General features: G+C 44.1%; 1 pseudogene; it reads left to right on the forward strand.

The window, feature by feature from the left end:
- Positions 1-205: 205 nt before the first annotated feature.
- LOC119461537 (glutamate receptor ionotropic, kainate 2-like) overlaps positions 206-26,755 on the forward strand; it is a 306,355-nt pseudogene continuing 279,805 nt past the window's right edge.

The raw sequence follows: 26,755 nt of genomic DNA on the forward strand, positions 1-26,755 counted from the left end.
CTGGCGCATCAAAGATGGCAGCCGTCTTCTTTCTAAAAAAGAAAGAGCCTCCGCTACTACCTACTGGTGGGCCACAGCAGCGGCCCTAACCCCTCGTGGCACCTCCTTCCCCGCACCCCATACCTCTTTCCTTTCCCCGTCCAAGCCCTCCCTTCGATAGGCGCTTGCCAGTGTGTGCGTGTTCGCGCAGAAGCTGAGAGAGAGCGCGCCTGCACGAACGTGAGTGCGTGCGTGACAGCGTTTGCGCGCCCTCGACTCGCGCGAAAGACTTACGGCGGGTGCGCTGGCTCCGGTGTGAGGAGGGAGATTTGAGGAGACGCGGCCCGGGGTGTGACTCAAGGCTTGCGATTCTTCGAATCGCCGCTGGTCATCACCGCGCTGGCCTGGCAGCGAAAGCCTGGTGCTAGCGGCTGCCAGGACAGGTGCATGGGAGGATCGGCGATCTGTAGGCTGACTGAAGGGTGCCATCGACTTCCCTCGCTTCAGCGGTAGCGGCGACCGGTGTTGTCGACAACGTCCTTGCCTGTCTTCGTTGCCGTACGTGTCGTGGCATTTCGTCGCTTCACGGAGACTGGGGCCTGTTTTTTTTTTCGGTGACAGTTGTTTTGCGTGTGTTTGACCGATCATACGAGCAATTTGTTTTCTACGACTACGCTAATCATCCGTTTCGCAGATGATGACGGAAAAGCACCAGTTCGGGCACCGCATGTTTCACGCGGGATTGTGACAACGATGCCTGCTTTCCTTGAAAAGGCATCAGTGTGGAACCCGACTTGAGAGGCTCGGTAAATGGAAAACTAAAGTAGGCGGGAAGAAGCACGAGAAGAGACACAGGGATCGACGACCTCATCTTGCACACTTGATTCTTCTCGCTCCGAGTGCGGATTATGAGGATGACAACGACTGAACAAAGAATGCGCGACGAGCACTATTCATCGCAAAGCTGGGCGGCTCCCGCCGAACAGACGAACAACAACGATGGAGCAGTTCTTTAGGCAGAAGTTAACAGTTTGGCGTTCTAGAGACAGGGATTAGGCGAAGGCTACAATTTTTCCCCTAAGGAATGACTTCTCCCGGCTCCCACGCACGCTGCCTCGTTAGCTTCAGTGAGAAACTGTGACGTCATTGTGTTCGCAAGAGTTGGCCGTCATTTTCTTCATTCACCTGCACAAGCTGCATAATCTTGACAAACGAGAGCCACCACCACGGCAGACAGAAGAAACAGGACGGATTCCTCTTTTTTCAATGTGGACGCCTTCGCCGTGTGTATTCATTGCTTGTTCTGCTTTGGTAGTGTTTCTTCAGAAACAAATTGTGGTGGCCCATGTCGGTTACTACGGCGTGCCTCCGACTGTTCGAGTCGGTAAGTGGCTCTTTGTTTTCTTTCTTTCCTTGCAAAGCCGGTTGCTTTTTTTTTTCTGTCTTTTACACAGGTGTTCCTTGCAAGGTTGTTTACTAAAATACATTGCAGTGGCTAAGGAAGTGCGGGTAAGGCTGACCCCATTCTTGTGTTCACGCCAGGAATAAGAAACGAAGATTCAACAATGGGTAAAAGGTGTGCGAGGAAATATTACTTTGTTCGTGTATAATGAAAGAACGGGTATGAATGTCAAGTGAACCGATCCGACGACGCCTGCATACGCGTCAAAGTTAATCTCTCATTGAGAATATTTTGCCTCCTACATGTCTAGAAGAAGCTCTCGCACTTCATCTGTCCCTTTTTTCATTTTTTGTTGGTTATTACAACTAATCTATCCTTACGAGCGTTTTCATTTCTTTTACGCACCTCTCACCTCACTCCAGCAGAGGGTTTGCTTTAACTCGTTATATAGACATTGCAAGAAAGGTTTGCAGCAGAAAACACTGGCATGGACAGAACAGAATAAAAACAGGACACACCGCGGGACTAGCAACATAACGTTTAATATTTTTTTGACACTTCATATAGCAAGAAAAAGACCAATGCTGTGCCTTTTTCTTGTCATGCCGATAGTCCATTTCTGAGTCTGACAGACCGGTTGTGCGCTGTTGGCCATTTTTTCCCCCCTTTTTTTGTGTCGATACGATTGATGGTGCACTGATGCGTAATTGCCTGTTCTCGTCAATGACCCCGGCTTCTAAAATTACGCGCCTTCAGCTTTCCTTTACTTTTTTCTAAAACTCTGACATGAAATTTTGCGGTGCAATAGCCATTGCGTCGATGAAAAGCTTTACCTTTATAAGATCACTGATCTTCCATTTTCGCATCCCAGTTTTCTCATCGGTGCTTGTCGAATGCGAGCTCTATGAATGCTGCCAGGGAAATCAGTTGTTGCGACGACGAAGACAAGTTGTCCAAACGTTGGCTACATGCTGATGATTTTACTGCTAAGCTACAGTTAATCCTCTGTGTGGCTAGTTTCCACACCATCTTCTTTGGAAACAATATAGAAAACAAGAGTCTGTGAACCACCAGAGTTCAATCTTCTGCAGTTAGCTGACCAACGCGTCATCAGGTGGCCCATGCTTAATTGCTTTAAGCGAGCGAGAGAACTTTAGCCAGGTAGGCTGCTGCAGGCGGAATTCTTCACTGCGAAGCATCAGCAGATGCTAAGTAATCTTGATATCGCTCGGCTACCGGTATTTTTGTTTACGGTACAGGTGTACAAAGTAAAAAAAACACATTAGAAAGTTTCCAGTCGCTGAATTGCAGACAAGGCCTCGAAGCAAGATACGGCACCCTGAAAAAATAGCTGTTTTTCTGTTCACGTCGCCTCGAAGCAAGATACGGCACCCTGAAAAAATGGCTGTTTTTCTGTTCACGTCGGCATTCAGAATCGAAGATTCGACTATCGTGGATAGAAGTAGTGTAGCGTAAAAACACTTGGCTCGTTTGCGTGCCCACGACACGACTGTCGTCATTGTTCATTTGTTGAAAACTTATGTATTGAACGTCATATTCTGTCATATGGGCATGAAATAAGAATTCAAACCACGATCTGGCTCCTCCACACAAGTTATCAAACAGGCCCAACGTATTACGTTAATTAGCTTATTAATTAAATTACAGGGCTTTATTTTCCAAACCCACGATATGGTTGCGAGACACGCCGAAGGGGGCGACTCCCGAATAATTGTGACCAGCTGAGCTTTCTTACCATGTTTCCATTTCACTATACAGAGGTGTCTTTGCATTTCTCCCACCAACAGAAATGAGGCGGCCCCAGCCGTTATTTGATCCCGCTACCTCGGGCTTAGTAGCGCAACCCGAAGCCACAGAGCCACTGCGGCGGATGCGGTAGTAAGTTCGAGCATTACTTTTTGACACCTGTGACAATACTAGATTGTGTACTTTGAAGGTAAACATCTTCGGCTCTTTACTATACTGTGGGCCGACAGTGTGGTCTTCATCGTATAAGCAATAAACCGTGGCCCAGGGAAGTGCCTACGTCTCAGGCAGTCTATTCTTTCGGTCCTTGTTCAAGAAGCATCAATAAATCATACAGACGCCTCCAAGCAGTTAACATTGCAGGCGATTGGCTACCGCGTTGTGCGTTCTCTTCAAGTCCGCCATGTTGACTCAGTCGCTATGGCATTCTCATGCTGAGCACGAGCTAGTGCGAATAATAGGCGTTCAGCTGGAGTCCAATTTGATGCTCCAGTGACAGCTTCCCCTTTAGTAACAGAATCGCATCTCGAAGGCCATGCTTTTCCTAACAGCATGCGCCGGAAGCAATTTCAGAGCCGGTAACAAGACATCGACGCCATATTTTGGACATTACCTATCTCCGGCCGCAGTTGTCGTACATACCAGATACAGCAACGTTGGCAATGCACAAATGACAGTGCAAACCACAAAAATCAAGTAGTCAGAGTGGGTTGAGGAAAATGAAATATTGTGGGAACTAAAGAATGGATTCGGGCTAGGCCGACGTAGGCGATATCTTGGTAATAATATAGTGCCTAGAATATACTTAAGTAAGTATATTCTAGGCACTATAGTAATAACTCACTGTAGATAGTTACAATGGCTCAACATCGGCCATTATTGATTAATACAGCGTACAGAAAGCGTTGCTATGGGTTGTTATCAATCCACGATTGCTTCATGCACATTTTTCAAAGGTTTTCAGCGAAGAATACAGAGGCAGCGGGGCCCAAATAGTCTTCAAAGACCAAAAATGCACATAACTAGAGTCAATTCACTGACAACTGAAGCAAAGATGCCCTGTATATACATTGTTGTTTGCGCTTTTGGTTCAGGAAATATATTTTTTTAGTTTACAACCATAACTGGCAGATAGCGCAACAGAGGATCCCTGGACTATATAAATACGGACGACATAGCGCAATTGGTGGACATTGAAGGTGATTTACAGGTACTTGCAAATATTTGGGCTAAACAGAAGACCGGCTTCTGGCTCAGTTGGTAGCACAGAGAAATCGGGAATTAAGGAATTATTTGACAAGTTGAGTAATAAATTTGTATCAATTCAACCGCAAGTCATACCCATAATCAAGCAAAATATATACCTCTGGGTTGACGTAAACAGAAGAAAGACCTACGCCAACATCCAGCAATAAAATCTGACGTAGAAATGTAAGCGTAACTCGAATATAATTAGACTTTGAGCACTTTGGAGCCAGAATAGGTGTGAGGTGGTGCGAGGCATTCGATAATGAGTATAGATACCAGCGCTAACGTTTGCAAATGCCATTCTGCAATCAAAATTGAAGCCCTTGTCAGGGTTGGAATTTAACCATGGGGATTTGGGACGATGGCCACTAGGGGCTTACGGCTAAACCTCGAATAAGGAAGTGTAGGATGATGTAGCTTGGGCCTCTTTTGAAGTCAGAGAAGCACACAACAAGATTAGTTTGGAGGGAAGCTCGGGAACATAGATGAAATGAAAAGGGCTTCTAATATGCACTTGTATCTCAAAGGCATCGACACACATTGAAGCAAGAGGTTATGAAAGTTGGCAAAGAAGTACAGGGTAGCTAGAAGCAGATGTAGACTACACGGATTCATCAGAAGGAGGAAAATGTGGGAGATTGGTTTCATGCAGCCGACCAAAACAAATACTTTATTAAGTTTACGGCAATGAGTAGAAAGAAATCAGGAAAGAACATATTTAAAATAAGTAAAAGAGGAGCGCCTTGCTTTCTGATGCCCGAGATGGCTGCCTGGGGACAAAAGTATGCACGAACAAATATTCGCTAGAGGGTGAGGCATGTGTCAGCTGCATAAAAAATCCGCAGACAACTCACTATATTGCACGTCCACTACGCCAAAACGACCTGTACGTTCCAGTAGTGTTGTGGTTAAAAGGTGATGGCGGCGTCAACTAGTAAGCAGTCGAGACAAGAAGGAGACGTCTCAAATACTGGTGGAAAAAGAAGGGGGCGAAAAGGGCGCGGAATTGGTACAGGCGTACCTTTATGAGGTAAACCAGATAAGCAAAGTCATATATAATGATATAGAGGGACTAAGTGGTTTACAAAGGATTGGTGACAATTTATTGCCACTCCGAAGTTGTCAGTCATCATAATTGCAGTGGCTGCAATAGGATAGACACCCGAAACTTAGTGGAGGGCTTCAGTAGTTGAAGTATCCGCCAATTGCAAAACTTGAGTAAGTACGCAATTGGTTCATGGAGTCGAAGGAAGCGCATCGAGAGGTTCCTCTTCTTGTTACCTGAGTGATGGGTAAGCAGGCCACAACTGAATAAGACTTGCGTTATTTCATTTTGTTTTCGTACCCAGGAGCTACACCAAAAAAGCTGCTCCAAATGGCAAAAGAAATAAATAAGGAAGAAAAAAAACGCAAAAATGCTCAGTAATAGCTTTCTTCAAAAAGCCTCTTTCTAATACGGGACTGCAAAGCTATATTTGTCATAAACTTTTCTTTTCCTTTGACATTTCATTTCGCAACCTTTCCGTCGCGTTTAAAGAATTGCAATTTTTTTGGATACAACACTTGTTCTACACTCGTCTTCGTCTTTTCTCTTCTTTTTTTCCTGTACACGATGCCAATATTAGCGGACTGACACGCTTTTGTTCAAACAGCGTGCAAACTCTGCAAGATTGTGAGTAAGCGGATAATTTCACAATTACCGGGACGATGACATTGTTCATGAAGTAGCATCATTCAATGGCCAATAGTGATAAATCGTGTTGCTGCGCCAGCAAACCTCAGTGGTGCTAGTTCCGAAATTAGTGGTTCAAGCCGCCATTATAACAATGTGCGCGCATTTTTCAATAGACATTTATATAAACAAAAAAAGACGAAGAAAAGGACAGAAAGGCAGAAACCTTAACCAGTTCTTTAAGTTCAAACAGAGCAAAAAGATGGCGAGACACGGAACACAAGCAATAAAGAGCGGTGCAGGCCCTGTGTGTATGTGTTTCTTGTTCGCTCGTCTTCGCCCTGTTTAAACTTGAAGTATGTTGCACCAACTCGCCCTACCAGAACTACTCCTCAGATTAACCAGGTTGCGCACGATTTGCTACCCCACACGAAGGGAAGGGGAAAGCGGGTGTAAAAAAGAAAGCAACAGGTAAGGAAAACGAAGCGGTGTATGCAGCACACAAACCAACGTTCACCGTGCAGTCAATGGTGGTTGCAGAGCTCCGTCCTCTTCTAAAAGCGCAGCAATGCTACGGTGGCCCCGTTGCGCGGATTCATTGTCCTAATAGTGTCGGAGTCTCAACAGATATATTATTAGGAGGCAACAAAGTGCCTCCACCAAACAAGGCACCAACGTTCCATCATGTAGAGTGTCTTACATGCTACAAAAATACACCTGATTGACCTGTTAGCGAGTGCACCACAAATATGTCCCGGAAGCCAAATATATTTCGCAATATAGGCGAATAAAACAATTTCATCTGCTTACTTCAAATCTAGAAGACCTTGCTCCACATCCACGCAGTTTTGTTTATAAGGATCGAAGGCCACTGTGGGCAACTGTGTGGGCGCAGGTCAGCCAGAGGCACAAGAAGGCAACCAGAGGCACAGAGACGTCTTTATGACATGAAACGGCACATGGGACGAATACGGGAACACATGGAACTTACATATAAGCTGGGTAACTGTCACACTCGGGCACTCACAATGCTAATCAGGAGTTCCGGCCTCGTGGCGATGGCTCGGCGGACTTGGCTCTGACGGCGGTGAGTACGGGTGGTGGTTGAAGTTCATGGTGGCCCCAGGACGTAGCCCTGTTCCGGAGCGTTAGCTCTGGGTCGTAGCCCGAGCTCGGCAGCACAGCGCTGGCTTGAGAGCCAGAGCGATGCCCAGCACAACAGTGGGGTGAAGACCAGGACGACGCCTGGTTTGAAGAACAGGACTAGGGCTCTGGGACGTAGCCCGAGCCTGGCAGCACGGCAGCAGTCGTGCGAGCCGAGACGTGGCTCAGCTGAGCAGGACCCGCGACGATGGTAGAAGCTGGGGCGGCACCCGGTTTGCAATACAGGAAAGGCATGCCAGGACATGGCCCGGCGATCGATCCGCTCCATCTCGGTGCACTGCCCGTTCTGTCAGCCTGGCTGACCCGTCGTTCCAGATGGTCTCTCGCGGCACGCTCACTAGCCACGCGGACTGCCCGCGCCATTCGGCTCCGCACGCCGAACATAAGCACAGAAAAGCCCGCGTATTTCACCTCTCGGCCCCGCACACCGAGCACTAACATCGAAATTCCGTCCTCCTACCACAGCCACAAACTATTCTACTTTACTCTAGCCTTATTTCCACGCCTAGCATCCGCATCATAAAGAGAAGAGTCAGTAAAGGGAAATCCTGGCGCAAGATTCTCTGAATGTCAACTGTCTCGATGCTAGCTAACCCTCTCTGCGCTTTCTGTAGTCCATTATTATCGTATATTGCCTATTGCCGTTAGTAGCACTATGTTCCTATCCACCAACATCCCCTTCTGCGTAAAGCATTTCATAAAAAAATATTGTTTACGTTGGCGTAGGCTACACAAATATACAGTGAAGTTGAGTATAAAGGTGGATTCCTTGCTCTGGCTATTTTGATGTACTCTGTGATAAAAATTAAGTTGTCTATGCAACGACCTATTCTAAAGCCGCTGTGTATCCTGCCAATTTTTTTCCCCTCTCGTGCCCATGCCTACAACTTAAATGTGATGTTTTGAATTTCTAACTTGTATGCTTCACACGATATTGTAACCGGCCTGTATAACTCAATGTTAGGTCTATTCGTTTTCTTTTATATATTATATTCCTTCTGGCTTGTTGCTATCTCGAATTCCCTGGTCCTGTATCAAATTTTAGTGATCTCGCTGCAGTGCTGCCTCGCTTTTTGTTCTCTGTTTATTGACAAGCCTCATGATATTCAATCTAGTCCCGTTGTCCCACAGTTTGTAATTTGCTCTTCAACCTGTTAGCAGTCGAGGCTGCTAAGGACGAATTGCTTTTCTGCGTCAATCTCAATTCTCTGGCCGTCCGGGTTTGCTCCTTCACTGCTCTTGAATGACTCCGCCCTAGTTTCCTTATTGTATTTGATTGCGTCTTCCTTCTCCAACTTGTTCCCCTTGTCGTATTACATAGAGGTATCATAAGAAGTCAACAAACAATCACACCAAGGACAACATAGGGGAAATTAGTTGTACTTACTAATTGAAATAAAGAAATGATAAATTAATGAAAATGAAAATGGATGGAAAAACAACTGTCCGCAGGTGGGGAACGAACCACGTCTTCGCATTACGCGTGCGATGCTCTCACCATTGAGCTACCGCGGAGCCGTTTTCCCATCCACTTTCTAGGATATTTATGTTTTACAACTAGAACTAACCCTGGGAGTGTTAGCTAGCGCCACCACTCACAAACCATACACAACATAGAGGTAGGCCTTTAAAATTCTGTTTTCTTTTTTTTTTTCAGCGAGCTTTTTCACGTGGTTTGAAAGAATTCTCGGAGCGCTCTTGTTTTCCCAAGCATCCAGCGAATATTGTTGCGATTGACTTTCTCCTACATTAGTTTCTGAACTTTCCGTTTGCTTTCGTTGACATAATTGAAATTTCTCTACAAAAGTGCATGCACCACGAACTAGAAGTGATTTGCTGCAAAGCGGGGCAAATTGCTTACTTGCAAGAGGGGGAAAATCTAACTTCATATACACTCATTTTCTCTCTTGAACAGTAGACCATGCTGTGCATTATCGGGAAAGAAGGAGCTCTTGTTCTCATGTAACAATGAATTGAATTTATGTGTGAATGTGTAAATTTACATATTCAGAAGCCATAAGTTGCCTCGACACTGGAGAACGTTCCAGCACTTACTGCGCGTACGGGAACATGGGACGAGTAGTTTCCCTGCAGAGACGCCATGAGTCTATAATTTATAGTTATTCATTATTTTTGTCTTGGGAACCTGTATGAAGCGGTATTTATGCATGTTATTAAGCTTTAAAACCTTACGTTTTACAGAGGGGAAGGCATAAGCGTTATACGCAGCATTTGCGAGTGAGCGCCATGCATTCATTGAGCAGTGTGATGAATTGGTTCGATTCTTATTTAACCGGCCGAGGTGTTGCCTCGGGGCAGAAAGAAACAAAGCCAGCTGAAAATTAACAAGCACAAACACCACACTTTATATAAAAAAACAACATCAAACAATACAGAGCAGGGACAGGATATTAATTCACTGAATCTCAACGTGAGTTGGCTGACGCTATGGTAACCAACTTAAAGTGCAACCCTGTGCACGCATCGAACAGCGCGAGGTTCACCACAACGCTCTCAAGCTGAACGCGGTGGACGCGAAGGCTATACAAGGTCCGGGTTCTGTTCACTCAAGTCGTGAAAGAAAGTTCACCGGTGTTAAGTTCCTGCTAGAAATGGTCTGGCTGACGAAGGTATAGGAGCGACACTCACAGACGCTCGAGGACAGCCGAGCCGTGCAGCTGTCTGGTTGTCGCAACGCCGCCCCGTCTTCGCAAACCAAGAGAGACGCCACAGGTCGCCGGGAAAGCACTTTGCGTCCATGGGTGGAGGCCTCTGTGAGCCCGGGTCCAGGAGCCCGTCAAGCCCGTACCTCGGCACCCCAGCAGATTTCCTCGAACGGTCCCTGTTTAAGCCGTGCCCGGTAGACACCAGGCCATCGGGGAAACATGATGCGGTTGGGTGAAGGCCTTGTACGCTCGGGTCCTTCTGGTCCTACGCACGTACACCTCCGCAGCCCAGCAGCCATTCTCGAACCGCCCCGCTGACGTGTTGATGATGATCATGATATCCTCAGCACATGGCTCGTACCCACTCCGGGGGATTGGCCAAGAATTGGGCACCTGAACTTTTAGATACGGTTTTTGAAACTGATTTTACAGTGCAATTTAGTAATCAGAACAGACAGAATAATTTTCCTATACTGCACTTTTTATAACATAAATGTCATGCTATATCTCTAGTTGTAAAAGTATGGATTAAAAATTTTATTCGTTCAGTTGATTGAATGAAACCACAAACGGCATCAAACACGTCCCTGTGGCTAAAGCCGAATACCGAGGCACCGAAAGAGAGTACTATTTCTGATGTTAAATTTCCCCTAATTTAGCGAGCGGAACTTCAAATCTTTTTCTTTGTAATTTAAACCGACGACATATTAAAAAGTAGTGTTCTATGGTTTCTATTTCTAGACAGAATGGACGCAGCGGCGATATCGCCAGACCAGCCCTGTGTAAATATAGGTTTAATGGTGGGACACGGCAGCGTAATTTTGTGATTATTACTTCCGATTGTCTTGATGGACACCAATGTATTTTCCACGGAAATTTTAGGTGCTCAAATTCAGTCCATGATGTTATTGTTTCAATTATATCTGTACGAATTGAAAAATTCCGATATCTGATCGCGGTTATTTGTGCCACCACTGGGAGGACCGATATTATTGGTCCATTCAGGGATTCTCGCGCTAATGAATCGGCCATTTCATTGAAATGTAATCCGCAGTGTCCTGGTACCCATAATAATTTTACAAGATTCAGCTGGGGGGGAACTAATGTTAGAAACGTCTTTAGAGCCGGCGAATTTGTTGAAGCTGCAAGCGCAGAGCAGACAGAAAGGGAATCTGTTATAATTACCGCGCTGGATTCATGTAAAGGAAGTTTACGCAGTAAAGAATCATTGCTAAGAGCTCAGCTTCAAATACAGGAGTAAAATCTGGCAGTCTCAAGGAGAATAACCAGCCAAGCGACATCGAGAAAATGCCTACGCCCGCCTTATCGTCGTTCACAGAAGCGTCAGTGGCTATTATCTTAATTGTGTGTACGTGCGCAAGGTAATCTTGCAATATATTATTTAATAACCTGACTGAATGAAACTTAGGGTTCTGTGGGAAAATTTTATCGAATTCAATCTTTAAATTCTGATTTGAGTCATATGATGGAATAACGTCTCGAATTTTTACATTTAAACTGTCTTAATGTTTTTGTACAAAAATAATCTGTGGGGTGTGAAAACGTGGCCAATGAGCTAGAAAGAAGGAGTTTGGATCGTTTATAAATACATACTCGGATCGTCAAATTGGAAAACTGTAAAATTTTAAAATGTTTGTATCGTTAAGATGCGGAATCTGCAGGGCAATGTTGGTAGGCGCGCTTCCTGATAAAGAACATTGTTTGCTACTAACCTAGGGTGTCGCAGGCTCAGGCGCAGGGCTTCACGCTCCAAAAGGACCAGAGGCTTAGTTTTATAAGCAGGGCTTCCTGAGAATAATACACAGCCGAATTCCAATATTGGACGCATGTACATTTTGTATATCATTATGAGAGCGTCCCTGCGTAGCCGATACTTTCGGTTGCTCAGTCTGCGTAGCAAACCTAAAGCACGCTGTGCCTTAGATGCTAAATTTTCTATATGTGGACTCCAGTTGAGTTTTCGATCATAAATGATACCTAAATATTTAAGAGACTCAACCTGGGGAATTGGGTCTTGATTGTAAACTAGAGAGACTGAAACGGGATCCGTTAGTGGGAACACCAATATTGCGCTTTTACTTACATTTAATATCATGCAAATTGATTGAAGCCATACCTCAAGCTTACTCAAGTATCTCTGCCATTTTTGGTATAAAGAATATACGTCGTTATCGGCCGCGAATAATGCAATATCATCTGCATAAACGTAAACTTGCACGGCCTGATTGGCTGGAATGGAGGTCATTAACATGTTAAATAATATTGGAGATAAGACTGCTCCTTGGGGGACACCACGAGTCTGTTTGAAGTTAGAGGAAGAGCAGCCATCTTTAAAGCAATAAAATTCTCTTGATCTCAAAAATTCTGCCAACCACGCAATAATATATTTTGGGACATTATGATTCCGTAGTACATTCAGTAAAACTGTATGTTCCACGGAGTCATATATGCTTTAGCTATGTATAATGTCACTAAAGCGGAATATTGTCTTCTTTTTCCAGCGAGTTGTATGCGGCTCTCTAAATCAGCATGGGCACACCATATAGAGCAGTCAGCTCTGAAGCCTATTTGATTTGGATTCAATATTAAATTATCCGACATCCAGACAGTAATTCTGTAATGTAGAATCCTCTCTAGGAGTTTGATCATATTAGAAGTAAGAGAGATAGGTCTAATATTTTCTATGGTGTAATCTAATCCTTGTTTTTTAGGTATCGGGATTACTTTAGCTAGTTTCCAATCGTATGGTATCCAGGCGTTGCTTAGAGAATAGTTTATAATGCTTAGAAGGTCACAAGGAGATATTTCGAATAAACTTTTTATCATATGCACTGTAATTCCATCAGGACCTGGAACTGACAAGGGTAAGTTTCGAATTACTTGAGCTAATTCAGGCACAGTAACTTCGTTAAAGTGTGACGTTAGGGTTGGTTTTTGCAAGTTATGTGACATAGACGACATGAATCTACGCTCAAGGCCTTTTGCAATCTGTTCTAGTGATTTTATCATTTCATCAGATGATAGAGTTACATAATCAATATTAATTGGTGGTGGCAGAATTTTTCGATTTCGCATATATCTAAACAGCGCCTTTTTGTTTTTGGGTTTTGAAAGGAAATCATAGTGTTTCCTATCATAATCTTCTTTAGATTTAGCTACTGTGCGTTTAAATACAGCAGCGTAAAATTTGTAATCAGCCCATTTTTGGGGGGACTGGTTATAAAGTAGTTTCTTCCAAGCTGCTTTTCTTCCTCTGCAGTCTCGTGTACAGTCTGGATACCACCAAGGACTATGAGAGGCTCTCTTGGCAGACTCAACAATAAATTCAGCTTCTTTGTATGATCGTTTGATTACAGCACAAATTTTCATAGGTTTGATTTCTTCGCGCTCTTCAGACATGGTGAGCCAAATGTGCTTTTAAATCATTTCTAAATTTATTATAGTTTACGAATACTCGGATCTGAGAGCACGATGGTATTAACGGGCAAGCAATTTCAAATATTATTGGACAGTGATCACTGTTGGTGGCACAGTCCAAGGCTGCCCAAGATGAACTAGTGAGAGATGAACTTATGAAACTTAAATCTAAGGCTGAGCGCGACCGATTGCAAATAAATGTAGGAATTCTGGTGTTGAGACAAGTCATATGGTTATCTATTGACCAATCCCACAAACGTTTGCCACATTGATCTCTTCGAAAACCCCAACACGTGTGATTGGAGTTGAAATCTCCCACAAGGATTTTATCCTTGCACCATGACGACACCGCGGAATCCAAACATCGAGTGTCTTGCACACCCGCAGGAAAGTATACATTTACTAAAGTGAATGGTAGGCAGCCCGGTAAGGTTACATCTAAGGCGAAAATTTCACTTTCAGGCGACATATGTTTATATGAAATCTTCACTTTAAGACTAACTTTATTACTAATGAAAAATGCTAAGCCTCCGCCTTTCGAAGGACGGTCTAATCGGAAAGATCTGAAGTTATTTATATGAAAAGATTGATGTGTTGAAAGCCATGTTTCTTGCAGTGCAATAATATCCGGGGAGAATTTCGATGTCAAATACAATAAATCTGTTACGGCAGAGTGAATGGATCGCCAATTCCAATGAAGAATTTTGAGGAATGCTATGGTTGCGAAAAGATTGACTCAGTAACTGCTTTACTTAAAATGCTGTCTTTTAAGAAATCGTTCTTTGTAAGGTTGTCTTTGAGGTATTTTTTCGTCTTTGAGTGAATAAGTGAAGTGGCTGTTTTTGACAAAGGGGATCTAGATCTCTTTAGCGATCGGGGGTCCATGTCGATTTTATCTGAGCTTTCTGCTTCCGCATTGATGCTTTCACTGTGGTTCTTGCTTACATCAACAGATGGACCAGCAATTTGATCATCTTGGGACGTGAGTTTAGGCACTACCTCTTCATTTGATGTTCGTGGACACTCAGTAGTTTGCGAAGTCATGCTAACAGCTGCTGTTGTGCCGAATATCTGCGCCATCTGGTTAATTAGGATTTGTGACAAGGACTCACAAAGGTTTCCAGCTAGTCGCTCCATGGCCTTCTCCATTGCCCTTTCGACTGAATCAGCAATAGCAATTGACAGAGACGCTTCCGTGGCGATTGTATGACGGGCTGTGACAGCTGCGTATCCCTGTGTTCTAGCCTGCATTTCAGATATGGCTTCTTGACGAGAACAACGTCTTCGTTTAATGATTTCTAGAACTTGTATTTCTCGTGTCCTTGCCGAGGAATTCAAATTATCAGCAGAGTGACCTTCACTGCAGAGGCAGCACTTTTCTTCCTTGCTGGTGCACTCGCTGGAATTGTGTTCCTCCCCACAAACTCGGCACCTAGGAGCAGACCTACATCCTCTCATAGTGTGTCCGTAGCACCAACACTTTACACAATGGAGAGGACGAGGGGATAGAGGTTCCACTCGATAGATTAGCGGCCATGCCTTAATTTCTGTTGGTCTATCTGTCCCTGTAAACGTGACAATGACCGATTCAGTAGGAATTTTGCTCTTGTCTACCACACGTCCGCATCGATAAACTGAAATTGCAGCTGCTGGTGAAAACATCTCTAATATTTCTGCTGGTGTCATGGTAACATCAACGCCACGCACCAGCCCTTTCACACACGCCAAGTGAGGTGGAATGAATGCCCTTACCGGATTTGAAGCAAACGTGGAACACTTCAGAAGGTCTTGTACACAGGGCTGGTCTGGGGAAAAGCATAGAATACCTCCTCTGCCAAACTGGCGGACCTCTGTGATATTCAGGAAATGGGCTGTCGCCGATTGCAGTTCCGCCTGAATCGCTTTCGGATTCTTCATCCGTATGAAGCCATCATTGGTTGGGACGATAGCCACGGGAACTGATCTGACGCCGTTGCGCAGAAACAAATCCACAGGTAAATCCTGCGAAGGTATAGAGGCGGACCAGAGGGAAGCCCCTGGCCCTGGTGACGAAAATGACATCTGTCTGGTCTGATTGGTAAAAAAGCACTTATTAGACAACAAGTACTCTACTAAAACAGTTAACAATCAAAATAGTGTCAGAAACTACTCAATCCTTGGCCGCAACCCCCAGAGCCGAACACGCAGCACCGAGTCGAACACAAGGTTCAGCGATGGCGTGTCTTTTCCGGACTTGCTTGCTTGCTTGCTTGATCCTCATCCGTGGCGCTTACCCACTACGGGGGATTGGCCAAGAAGCCGGCGGTTAAAGGTTAAAGGGAAGGGAGAGACGGAAAAAAAGAAAAAGAAAAAAAAAACTAGACGAAAAAGTAAATCAGGGTGAAGTATAGCGTTTATGATAATTTGGAAAGAGATTTACAGGGCAGAGACAGAATTAAAATCATTGTAATGGTATATAAACAGCAAAAATTTTTGTGGTATTAGAATAATTTCGAAACAACAATTAGCGATTTAATGAGTTATCCAATTATTTATTTCGAGAATTAACTGGGTAGTCTTTTTGTGTCACAGATATAGTCACAGAGGGCCACGCAGATGTTCCTGTGGCTAAAGCCCATTGAAGAAGCCCCGAAGGAGAGGATATTTTGAGTAGTTAGAGAAATACCCAATTTACGGAATGAAAATTCGAATTTCTTCCTCTGATTCCTAAAGCGACGACAAAATAATAGAAAGTGGTCAGTGTTTTCGGGTTCCTGGCACGTAGGACACAGAGGGGACGGTGCCAGACCGGACCTGTGTAGGTAAAAATTTAATGGTGGGATTCGGCAGCGTAATTTTGTTATGGAGATTTCTAATTTACGTGTGGGGCACCATTTATTGTCCCACGAAAAGGACAAATGATTAAATTCCGACATTTGGATTTTCAATTTTGTAGAATCTTGTAATAGGGAAAATTTTCTAAACCTAGCCGCAGTGACATAAGCCAACTAGGTATGACAGACATAACTGGTCCATCAAGAGATATCCGCGCAAGTGTGTCAGCCATTTCATTTAAGAATATACCACGATGGCCTGGAACCCATACCAATCGTACCAGACTTAAGTTAGGAGGGGTTAACAGTTTAAATGTATTGGTTACAGTAGTATCTGCAGATGAAGTGAGCGATGTACATACTGACAGTGAATCAGTCACTATAACCACTGCTGAGTAAATTGAAGGAAGTTTCCGCAGAGCTAAGATAATCGCTGCTAGTTCAGCCGAAAATATGGGTGTGAAATCCGGAAGGCGTACTGCATAAGACTAGGATAGTGATTCGGAGAAAATACCCATACCCGCTTTCTCTTCATTCATTGACGCGTCAGTCGCGATCACATGACCTATTCCTAGTTGCGTTAAATGATCTTGCAACATGCCGTTTAAGTATGTAGTGGGCAGGAGTTTGGCATTAGATGGAAATATATCGTCAAATTCTATTATTATATTAGGTAAGGGTTTGTCTGAGTAAGCGATCTCGCGTATATTAACATTTAATTGATCGAGCTCAGCTTGTACAAACAAAACTTGAGGTCGAAGTAGGTGGGACCAATGCTCATCGAAAAATGCCCTCATTTCTCTAATAAATACAAATTGTGATCTTCTCAAAGAAGATGCATAAATGTTTAAATATGTTTTTACCGTTAGAATGCGGAATCTGCAGGGAAGTGAAGGCTGTCGTGCTTCTTGATATAATACATTGTTAGCTACAAATTTTGGCTAACCGAGACAATTCCGAATTGCCTCCCGCTCTAGAAGAACCAGGGGGTTAATTTTGTACGCTGGCCCACCAGAGAATAGCACGCACCCAAATTCCAATATCGGACGAACATACATACGATAAATCATCATTAAAGTGTCTCTGCGTAGCCCAGAGCGATGTCGGCCAAGTTTGCTTATCATGCCAACCGCGCGTGTCGCCCTAGATTTAACATGTTCAATGTGATTTCGCCAGCTCAGGTTTGTGTCGTATATTACACCGAGATATTTGATAAAGTCAACTTGCGGAATAATTTCCTGATGATAATGGAGAGAGATATTAATTGGTACATTCAATGGAAACACAATCAAGGCACTTTTGTTAACATTGAGGGACATTCAAATATTCGCAAACCAGGCTTCAAGTGTTCCCAAGTATGACTGTAGTGTACTCTGTAATGAGTGAATATCACTCGCAGACGCAAAGAATGCTATGTCATCTGCATAGACATATACTTGTACACTATCGCACAATGGGATTGAACTTAGTAAAATGTTAAATAAAATAGGAGAAAGGACAGATCCCTGGGGAACTCCTCTTGTTTGACTATATTTTTGTGTCACCAAGCCACGCTGAGAACAATAAAATTTTCTATCCTTTAAAAATTCATGTATCCAATTTATAATATATCGAGGGAAATCCATGCTATTTAAAACGTTAAGGAGTATGACATGTTCTACACTATCGTAGGCTTTAGCTAAATCAAGGGTCACTAAAGCTGCATACTGCCGCCTGAGCCGTGCAAGCTTAATGCGTTCCTCTAAATCGACATGGGCGCACCATATCGAGCATCCGGGTCTAAATCCAATCTGACATGGGCTCAATAATGTATTATCCGTTAAAAATTTCATAATACGAATGTGCAATACCCTTTCTATTAATTTCATAACATTTGAGGTTAACGCGATTGGTCTTATATTATCTGGGTCCAATCCTGCTCCTTGGTTTTTGAGCAGGGGGATTATTTTTGCGAGCCTTCCAGTCAGGAGGAATTCATGCGTTCATTAGGGAGTAGTTAACGATATTGGAGAGATCTCGTGGGGAGAAGTCGAACAATATTTTTATCATGCCTGATGTAATGCGATCTGGACCTGGAGCTGTGCCAGGTAGCAGCCGAATAACGTGCTGAAGTTCTTCCATTGATACCTCTATAAAGTCATCCCCTGATAGAACCCCTACGAATTTTACTTGCAGCCTGAGTTGTAAAACGCTCTTCTAAGGCTTTTGCGATCTTATTTAATGATTCTAATATTTCTTTTGGTGGCAGAACCACTGAATCAATATTTATGGGCACTGGAAAGGCCTTACGAGAGCGAAGAAACCTAAATAATGCTTTTTTATTATCACTTTTCGATAAAAATTTGTACCGGATTTCATCATAATTATCCTTCGCTAAGGAAACTGTTCTTTTAAACATAGCAGCAGCATATTTATAATTACTCTAATTAGTAGGGCACTGATTGGAAATAAGTTTCTTCTCTTCTTCAGATTTCTTTTCCTTTTTCTTGCGCCGATCAGCGCGCTCGCGCCAAAGCCACATGGCAAGTCGTTGTCGTCGTCTTCATTGCCACTACAGCTCGCGCGGCACCGTAACTTCGCAACTCCTCTGATTATCTGTCGATGACGACTAAGCGCACATCATGACAAGCAGTATGAGTAATTTACGTTCACATTATATAAAGTGCCGGTGCCTCACGCCATGAGATAAAGCATGAGGAGGGGAAAGACAATAGAGAACGGAAATGTAGGGAGGCCGTACGTTTGCTTTTCTACCATAGGCAGACTTAACGGGGCTAATAGTAAGTGGGACTCATGCTGTGCGTTATAGAGGAATCATCGTCATCATCATCATCAGCCTATATTTGTGTCCACCGCAGGACGAAGGCATCTCCCTGCGATCTCCAATTACCCCTGTCTTGCGCTAGCTCGTTCAAACTTGCGCCTGCAAAGCTTCCCAACTTCATCACTCCACCTAGTTTTCTGCCATCCTCGACTGTGCTTCCCTTCTCTTGGTATCCATTCTGTAACTCTAATGGTCCATCGGTTATCCATCCTATGCATTACATGGCCTGACCAGCTCCATTTTTTCCTCTTAATGTCAATTGGAATATCGGCTATCCCCATTCGCTCTCTGATCCACACCGCTCTCTTCCTGTCTCTTAACGTTAGGTCTAACATTTTTCATTCCATCGCTCTTTGTGCAGTCCTTAACTTGTTCTCGAGCTTCTTTTTTTGTTAACCTCCAAGTTTCTGCCCCAAATGTTAGCACGGTTAGAATGCAATGATTGCACACTTTTCTTTTCGACGACAGTGGTTAGCTCCCAGTCAGGATTTGGTAATGCCTGCCGTATGCACTCGAACGCAATTTTATGTTTCCGTAAATTTCGTTCTCGTGATCAGGGTCCCCTGTGAGTGATTGACCTAGATCAATGTACTACTTTACACACTCTAGAGGCTGACTGGCAATCCTTAATTCTGGTTCCCGTGCCAGGCTATTGAACATTTAACATTATTAGGGGTAAAAGAGAATTATTAGAGGTATTAGACGTATAATTAGAGGTAAAAGTGACTAATAGTGACTAAGCATGCCTAACGTCTTAGCTTGTTTATGGTCACTTCACTATACAATTTCTTCAAAACAGGCCTTTATTTCAATAACTCACAATGCCTTTAGCAGTCGAATAAAAATTCTGGCAGACACCATCTCACGAATAATGCCTACGTTATTACTATTAGCACTGAGGTGTTGTCCCGACAGACTGTATTTTCAATGCCAAAAGGTGTCATATGTATGAAGCGTGCATGCAGCCGCGCTCCTCTATCAGGCTTTCCACTGGACACACAACGCCATGAAGCGCCGTGTTCTTGCGTTTTAGTGCACGTTAAAGAACCCCAGGTGGTCAAAATTAATCCGGAGCCCTCCACTACGGCGTGCCTCATAATCAGAACTGATTTTGGCACGTTAAACCCCATAAAGAAGAAGATAGGGAGCCTACATGCAAAAAACAGCGTTTGCATGTAGGCTCCCTAGAAGAAGAAGAAGAATAACGCAATCGAGCGGTGCCGCCGCAAAGTACTTGTATGAATCTATATTCAAACAAGATTGTCTGAATATATATAACGCGGGTTTGATTAGGCCCAGCAACGGCGACATTTAAAGGATTTTTGTTGTCATTGAAGAAGGGAACATGCCCAGTGGCACTGACCCAATGACGTAAGTTGGCATCAAAGAGGTTGATCGATAAACGGCTCATATCCAGAGCCACACACCTGGTGACCCCTGATGAAGTGAAACAGGCTCACTGATGAGCGGCACAGCTTCCTCAGAACAGCAGGCCAATGTTCCAGCCATTAGGCGCCGTATTCCAGCGAGTGATCTAAGCTGGCGGGAGAACGGTTAGATACACCGATAGATAGCCACCCGAAAATTTGTCAATTACCCAATTACTGCGAATTGCATTAAAATCAATAGCAGCGTCTTTACTTACTTTTCGCACCTGCGTTCGCGATTCCCTTGAAGCGAAAGAGAACGGTATTTTTTGAACAGCTTATTCGTAACGAACTGCGAATTACCCGCAAGTCTGCAAATCACTTCACTTTGTCATCAGCTTCCGGTGAATGAGACAGCTGGAAATCTACGGATGTGCGTGGAAGGTAGGTGTAACGGATATATGGAGTAAAATGATACAAAGTGCCGTGCTTCTCTCGGCTTTCTATGCGTCAACAAAAACGCAATGCGGCAAGTGCGGATGTTTTACATTTTTAAATGCCACAGGCAAGTGCACCTGTTTCCAAGCACAAGGCCCCAGCATACAGAGAAAAGAATAAAGCAGAATAACGCTCGCAGCTGCTCACATTTACAATGCAGAATGCCAGAAGCGGGGTAGTGATTGGACGAGATTCTCTCAGAAGTAGGAGTCCTGTAGTAGACCTGTAGTAGAAGACCTGTAGTACAAAGACGGCGCGTAGTCCTGCGAGCTCTTCTCGCGACTGATGAAGGCAACCGTTGTGGCGTAAGGCGAGTCGATGCCGCCGTTGCGCAGTCTCTTTCGAGGCTGCTTATAATGGCCCTCTCAACAGCATCTCACCTGAAAACATGCCGTCGCCAAAACTGCCGAGAGCCCAAAGCTCGCTCATGGGAAATGAAGCGCCTGCCTTTCGTCTCGCAGTCCCGAACGGTAGCGCACGTGAACACGGGAAGCCTTTTACGATCCGCGAGGCAGTTAGCGTCGCGGAGTCGAAAACAACGGGCCGTTCTTTCGCGATGCGCTGTAACTACGGGGGACAAACAAAACAGCTTTTTGTCGGGCTCTCAGCTCCCGTCCGCCAAGCGGAACAATGAGATTCAGTGGCGAAACCGTGGCCTCGAAAACTTACCTGCCTCCGTTTGCGGGCGTGGACGCTCACACTAGTGATATATCTGTTTTCGTGTGTCCGTGCTCCGGCGCGCTCCCGCGATGCCAACATTTCTGCACTGCGCCCCCTCCTGTATTAGGAACAACTGCACGAGTGCTTTGTCAGTGCCTCTTAAATCCCATATGTAACGCAGCCTGCTATTTTCGTTAATATCATTATGGCCAGTGCCCTAGGCACTGGTGAGCGATATTTCATACAGAGAGTGACAGTTGCTCCAATCTTTCTTTCGACTATGTTTGTTTTGCCGCGCCGTTGACAAATCGAACGAGACCAGCTTAATGCTGGACCCTGAGTAACGCCAAATAAGTGGGTGACCGGGAAGCTAAATTTCTCGCCATGATTTCTTCTTACGGCATAATTTTCCCAGAAATGACCGGTAGCCACCTTCGTTACAATTACGCGAAAATGAGATTTCTGTAATATTCGTTCAGAACAAATGAGTCTGTTGCTAAATTCGACTTTCGTGCACTGGAGTGGCATCCCTTCAGTTTGCCTCGGATGACGTACTGCGAAGACAACTCTTTTTGGCTGCTCGGGTGCTGACTGCCGCGAGCTTCCGCCCGTGGAGTATGTGTTCTCCGAGCTGGCGAAGATATAGTAGCTCTATACATAGAACAACACTGAAGGGAATGAATGAGACTCATTTATACGCTCGCCGTGCGCCTGAAGCCTTGCACAACTTCTATGTTCGGTCTAAGAACTACAGGAATAATTTCGTCGCTTCTATTGGCTTCATTATGGTTCACGGTTTTAGATATTGAGAAGTGCGTGGATATTCGCATGTGATTTTGAAATTTCTTATGTGTGACATTTTTATCACAGGTGTCCGTAAGTGAGGAGAACATGAACAAAGTTTTGAGGCCTTACCTACCCCGTGCATTCCAGAAATTTCTGCTCTGGTCTACGCAATAAGCAAACAGTAAACAGCGTAATCAGAAAAAAATACGTGTTTGTCGATATTGACGCTATAAACGCCATACCAGGGGTGCTTCTTGTACCGACAAAAATAGAGCAACTTTTGCAAGTTATTCCGCCACTAAAAGTAAGACATTTACTTATTGGACATTATTATATGTACCACCTGATTATCTCCCTATTCCTTTTGATGAGTGTGTTCCGCTTTGTCTCTGATTAACGTCATCTACAGCCGCTGCAATACGGTAATTAGCTTCTGTTTGGAGAAATTATTAACTGCCTTCTTATTGCTTCGGACTCAGCCAGCAGAAAGCCAGGAGACAATGAGAAAAACTTGATAAAGAGCAGGCTGAAAACAAAGCCACTCGTGTATCCATCTTAAGGCGAAAGTTGAAGAACCACACTTAGTCTAAAATGATGCGCAGCCCTCTCCTATGACGTCTGTCATTGCGTAACGGTTGATTTGAGACGTCATAAACACAATTATTCCGTCAATCACCTAATAAATCAATCAATCAACCAACCAATCAATCAATTTATCAATCGATCGATCAATCATTCAATCAAACTGCTATTCGGAGTGTTTCAGTTTCACCATGCGCTAGCATTTTAGCGTTGTCACGAAGTTGTTTAGGTGGCGTTGGAATCTCCTCAAACGCTTTTCAGGGTTACCGGGTTGTTATCTTGAGGATCACGTAGGCGTGTACACATAGCGAGAAAGTAGAGGCTCGTTACTGCTGTTCTCAGTAATTGAGTTAGGAAAATCAAACAGCCACCCTAGCCTTACAATTGCAAAGCGAAGGTTTCTTCGCGAATACTCCCGCAATTTTCTGACCACGATTGCTGAGTGCTTCTGTCTTGCCAAAACGCTCATACTTAAAACAAACAAAAAATAAATTAAGTGCTCGAAGCATGTAATTGAACCTTGGTTTCCCAAGCGCAGCAGCGCGATGCTCTAATCTTTAGACCACAGTCAGGCGTATACGTCTAGCGTACGCCAACTGGCCCTTTGAGATGCATGATCTCCTTCTGTGTCACATTGCGCAGCATGCACACGCCTGAACACGCTTGGCAGTTGCCTGCACAGTGGGCGCTTTATGTCCGGAAGCGGGCCCGAAATGTTACTATTCCAAGTGCAGGGTGCTGCTCTTCGATGGTATGCGCTCGGTGTAAGAACCACAACTTGAAGAGAGACAATTACTGAACTTGTTTCTGACTTACCACTATAGAACATGAACAAGAAATACCGTATAACAGCCCTAAGCACGTACACATGCGTTGGAAGCACGCAACGTTTTCAGTTGTCGAGGGCGAAATTTGAAGCCTTTCTGGGCGCATTGGCTCCGAAAGAGAAATTCCACTCTGAAGATAATTTGGGAAAGCATGGCATGATTTAAACTTTCATATGCATTCACACCGTCGACATGTGAAAAGAAAAAATAAATAAATCATGCCACTCTTATATCCGGGACGCTTGTCGGCTTGTAGAGCTTGATAATTGTGTTGTATACAGGCGCATCTGCGTGCATAAACGAAATTTTCTTTCTTAAAGTAACGCGCAAATGAAGAGAGTTGTCTCATCTAGTAAACTTAACAGTGGTTATAAACGGAATAATCAAAAGTTATAAGCAAGAAAATGTAAGTCACGTAAATAAGATTTGTGCGAATTGTTCTTCATTTTCTTCATTTTCAAACTGGTGTCAGTAGCGAAGCCAAGTGTGTATAGGCTGCCTAAAACTGAACACAGAACGTACATACATCACAAGTCTAGGTCCGCCTTTTTTGTGTCTGCGTTCGCTGTGTGTTGCCCATAACTATGTTTCTGTACGAACTTGTACTACCGCAGTATCTGTGTCAGAGGTTCGCCTTCGAGGGGCTGGTGTGATGAAGGTAGATTGCCGTTAAAGAGTTTCATTCTCAGACGAAAAACTGTGCGTGAGTTCAACCACATTGAATGTGCCGCATCCTTGTGCATCATGAAACTGTACAAGGATGACGAACCGTGAATTCTCAGTCGTCGTTTGCACTGCGCGGCTGTCGTGGACCGCGTGAGAATCGAGCAGTGTAAGTGCAAGCGTCTCTCCACATCCTAATTTGTACAATCAGTTTTTTTTCGGTAGTTTTTATCTGTGTTGCTGTGGTTTTAAGAAGTTTCATATATCCCTGATATTTGTGATGCTGCGTCTACCACCCTGAGCAATGCTTGGTCTGCTGAGTGGCAGCCACAGATGCTGCTCATCTGTAGTCTGGATCTCAGTCCGTTCTGTACCGGGCTTGGCTTTCCCCCACGGAGAGAGCACGTTTATTTATAGCATCCGCGGTGGTAGCGATGGTAAATGCGATTGGAGGATCAGACAGGAGCATCAGATCAAACCTAGGTGACGCAGATCGCAAGCATGTACACCTGAAAGTTTCCTCAATAACTGCTATTAGTGGTTGGGTACGACGCAAAAATCCCGGAAATATTACAGCGAGTTGTGTTAAAAAAAGTGGGCTTGTTGGTGAGTAAGGCTACATACACGTTATGAATAACCGCGGAGCGCTAAAGACAGGCTACACATATGCAAAAAAAGTGTACGTGACCAAATCTCGAAAATCGGTTACGCTGTGCACTCCTTCCTATATGCCTGGTATTTTTCTAGCTCCGGTTATTCATGATAAATAGCCATAATTTAAAGACTTGTTGAACCGTCATCGCTGCATATCTGAATTTTCTGCTTTGCATCTATGGCGTTATTTGATTCATTCGACTTCTTTCATGCGTTTCTGCTGTTTAGTTTGAATACCTACTTTATACACCTAGTGCTTACGAGGACTTGCTGCTGTTACGTGTAGCACCGGCTTATCCTGGCAATGGTGCATTGAAGAGCTCCTTCACATACCATGGGTGAATCTAGGCAGTTCCTGCGTCACCAAAAGGCATCACTGCTGCTTTGAAGCTGGGGTATCTATGCTCTTGTGTGCCTTGAGAAAATGATTATCTTTCCTTTTTTTTCTTTTTTTTACTGTATTGCACCGCTTGCGAGTAACGTTCGCGGAATGTGCCTTGTCCGAAGTTCTGTGGCTGCGGCATCTTTTCGGTGGCATGATGGTTAAATGCGCCTGGTTGTTGGCTAAGTATGCTTGCACAAACAACAACCAAACTGTGTGTAACCCTAATTCTGCAGTATGTAGTTGCGTTTCTGTTTCCCTTTTCCTTCGTTTTGTACTAGATTCATACCTTGCGGGCTTTTTGATTGAGATTGATACGCATAGCCGCGCGTATGTTCAAATACTGTTACGCCGTTTGCTGGTGCATTACGGATGTGATCCAAGCTGTGGGTCATTCTAGTCTGATGCGGTTTTTCTCGAAAAAAGGGCAATAATAAAGACCTTGAATGGAGAGATAAGACGGTCAACTACAGTTTGAGTAATGCAGGTAGCAGCCTGGCGATATCATTTACGGTCTTAGATGCACCCTTGCTTTCTTGCGCATGGGATGCTATTTGTAATACAGCTAACTTGGGCAAACGGTGAACAGAGCCTTGACGATTTTTTCACCTAGATGGGCACAAGCATACAATGGATAATTTCAGCCTAGTGGGGTTCCCTCTAACTTTTATCACAGTTTACCTCATGTTGCAGGTTCTGTCAGTTAACTGGCCCTGAGCCATCCACTACGGTGTCTTTGGCGAACAAGGAGGAACTTTGGGACCTTAAACGCAATAAGCGAGTTTTTATTTTTTAACAAAGGCATGCAAGGAGGGCTTACGAAGTGCATAGCCCCATGCAAGAGAGCAAATAATCACTATGAAAAAGGGGAAGTATAGGCTTCGTAGTAATCTAAAAGCAAATTCCTGTGTGGAAATAAATTGTAATAGTAGTAGTTGTAGTAATTGGGTGTTTAATAAGAAAATACAAAAAAAAATCAATGGAATGGAACGTAGTTACTCCTGACCATACTGCAACTCTCCAGCATAGGCTGCTCACACTTGAATAACGGTCAGCAGTAGAAGGATATAGATGCGCTAGTAAAAAAATGGGAGAATGGAGAAAAGAAAAAAAACACGGTAAGAATTACGCAGAAGCCATCGAAGATGATTGTCAATGTAAGCGAGTAGCGCTAATGAACGAATGAGAAAGCGAGTGGTAGTCCCACCGCCATCCATCCCCAACCCCTCCCTTTAAAGGAGTACTGACACAAAAATTTGACGTCGAGATAACTCACGAGATCGATTTAGGTGGACACGCACATATCGTCTACAAAATATCAGCGGCGAATATAGCTTAGAACATATTTAAAATCAATTTTAAA

This window comes from Dermacentor silvarum, chromosome 8 (assembly GCF_013339745.2).
Source record: "Dermacentor silvarum isolate Dsil-2018 chromosome 8, BIME_Dsil_1.4, whole genome shotgun sequence".
Classification (NCBI taxonomy): domain Eukaryota; kingdom Metazoa; phylum Arthropoda; class Arachnida; order Ixodida; family Ixodidae; genus Dermacentor; species Dermacentor silvarum.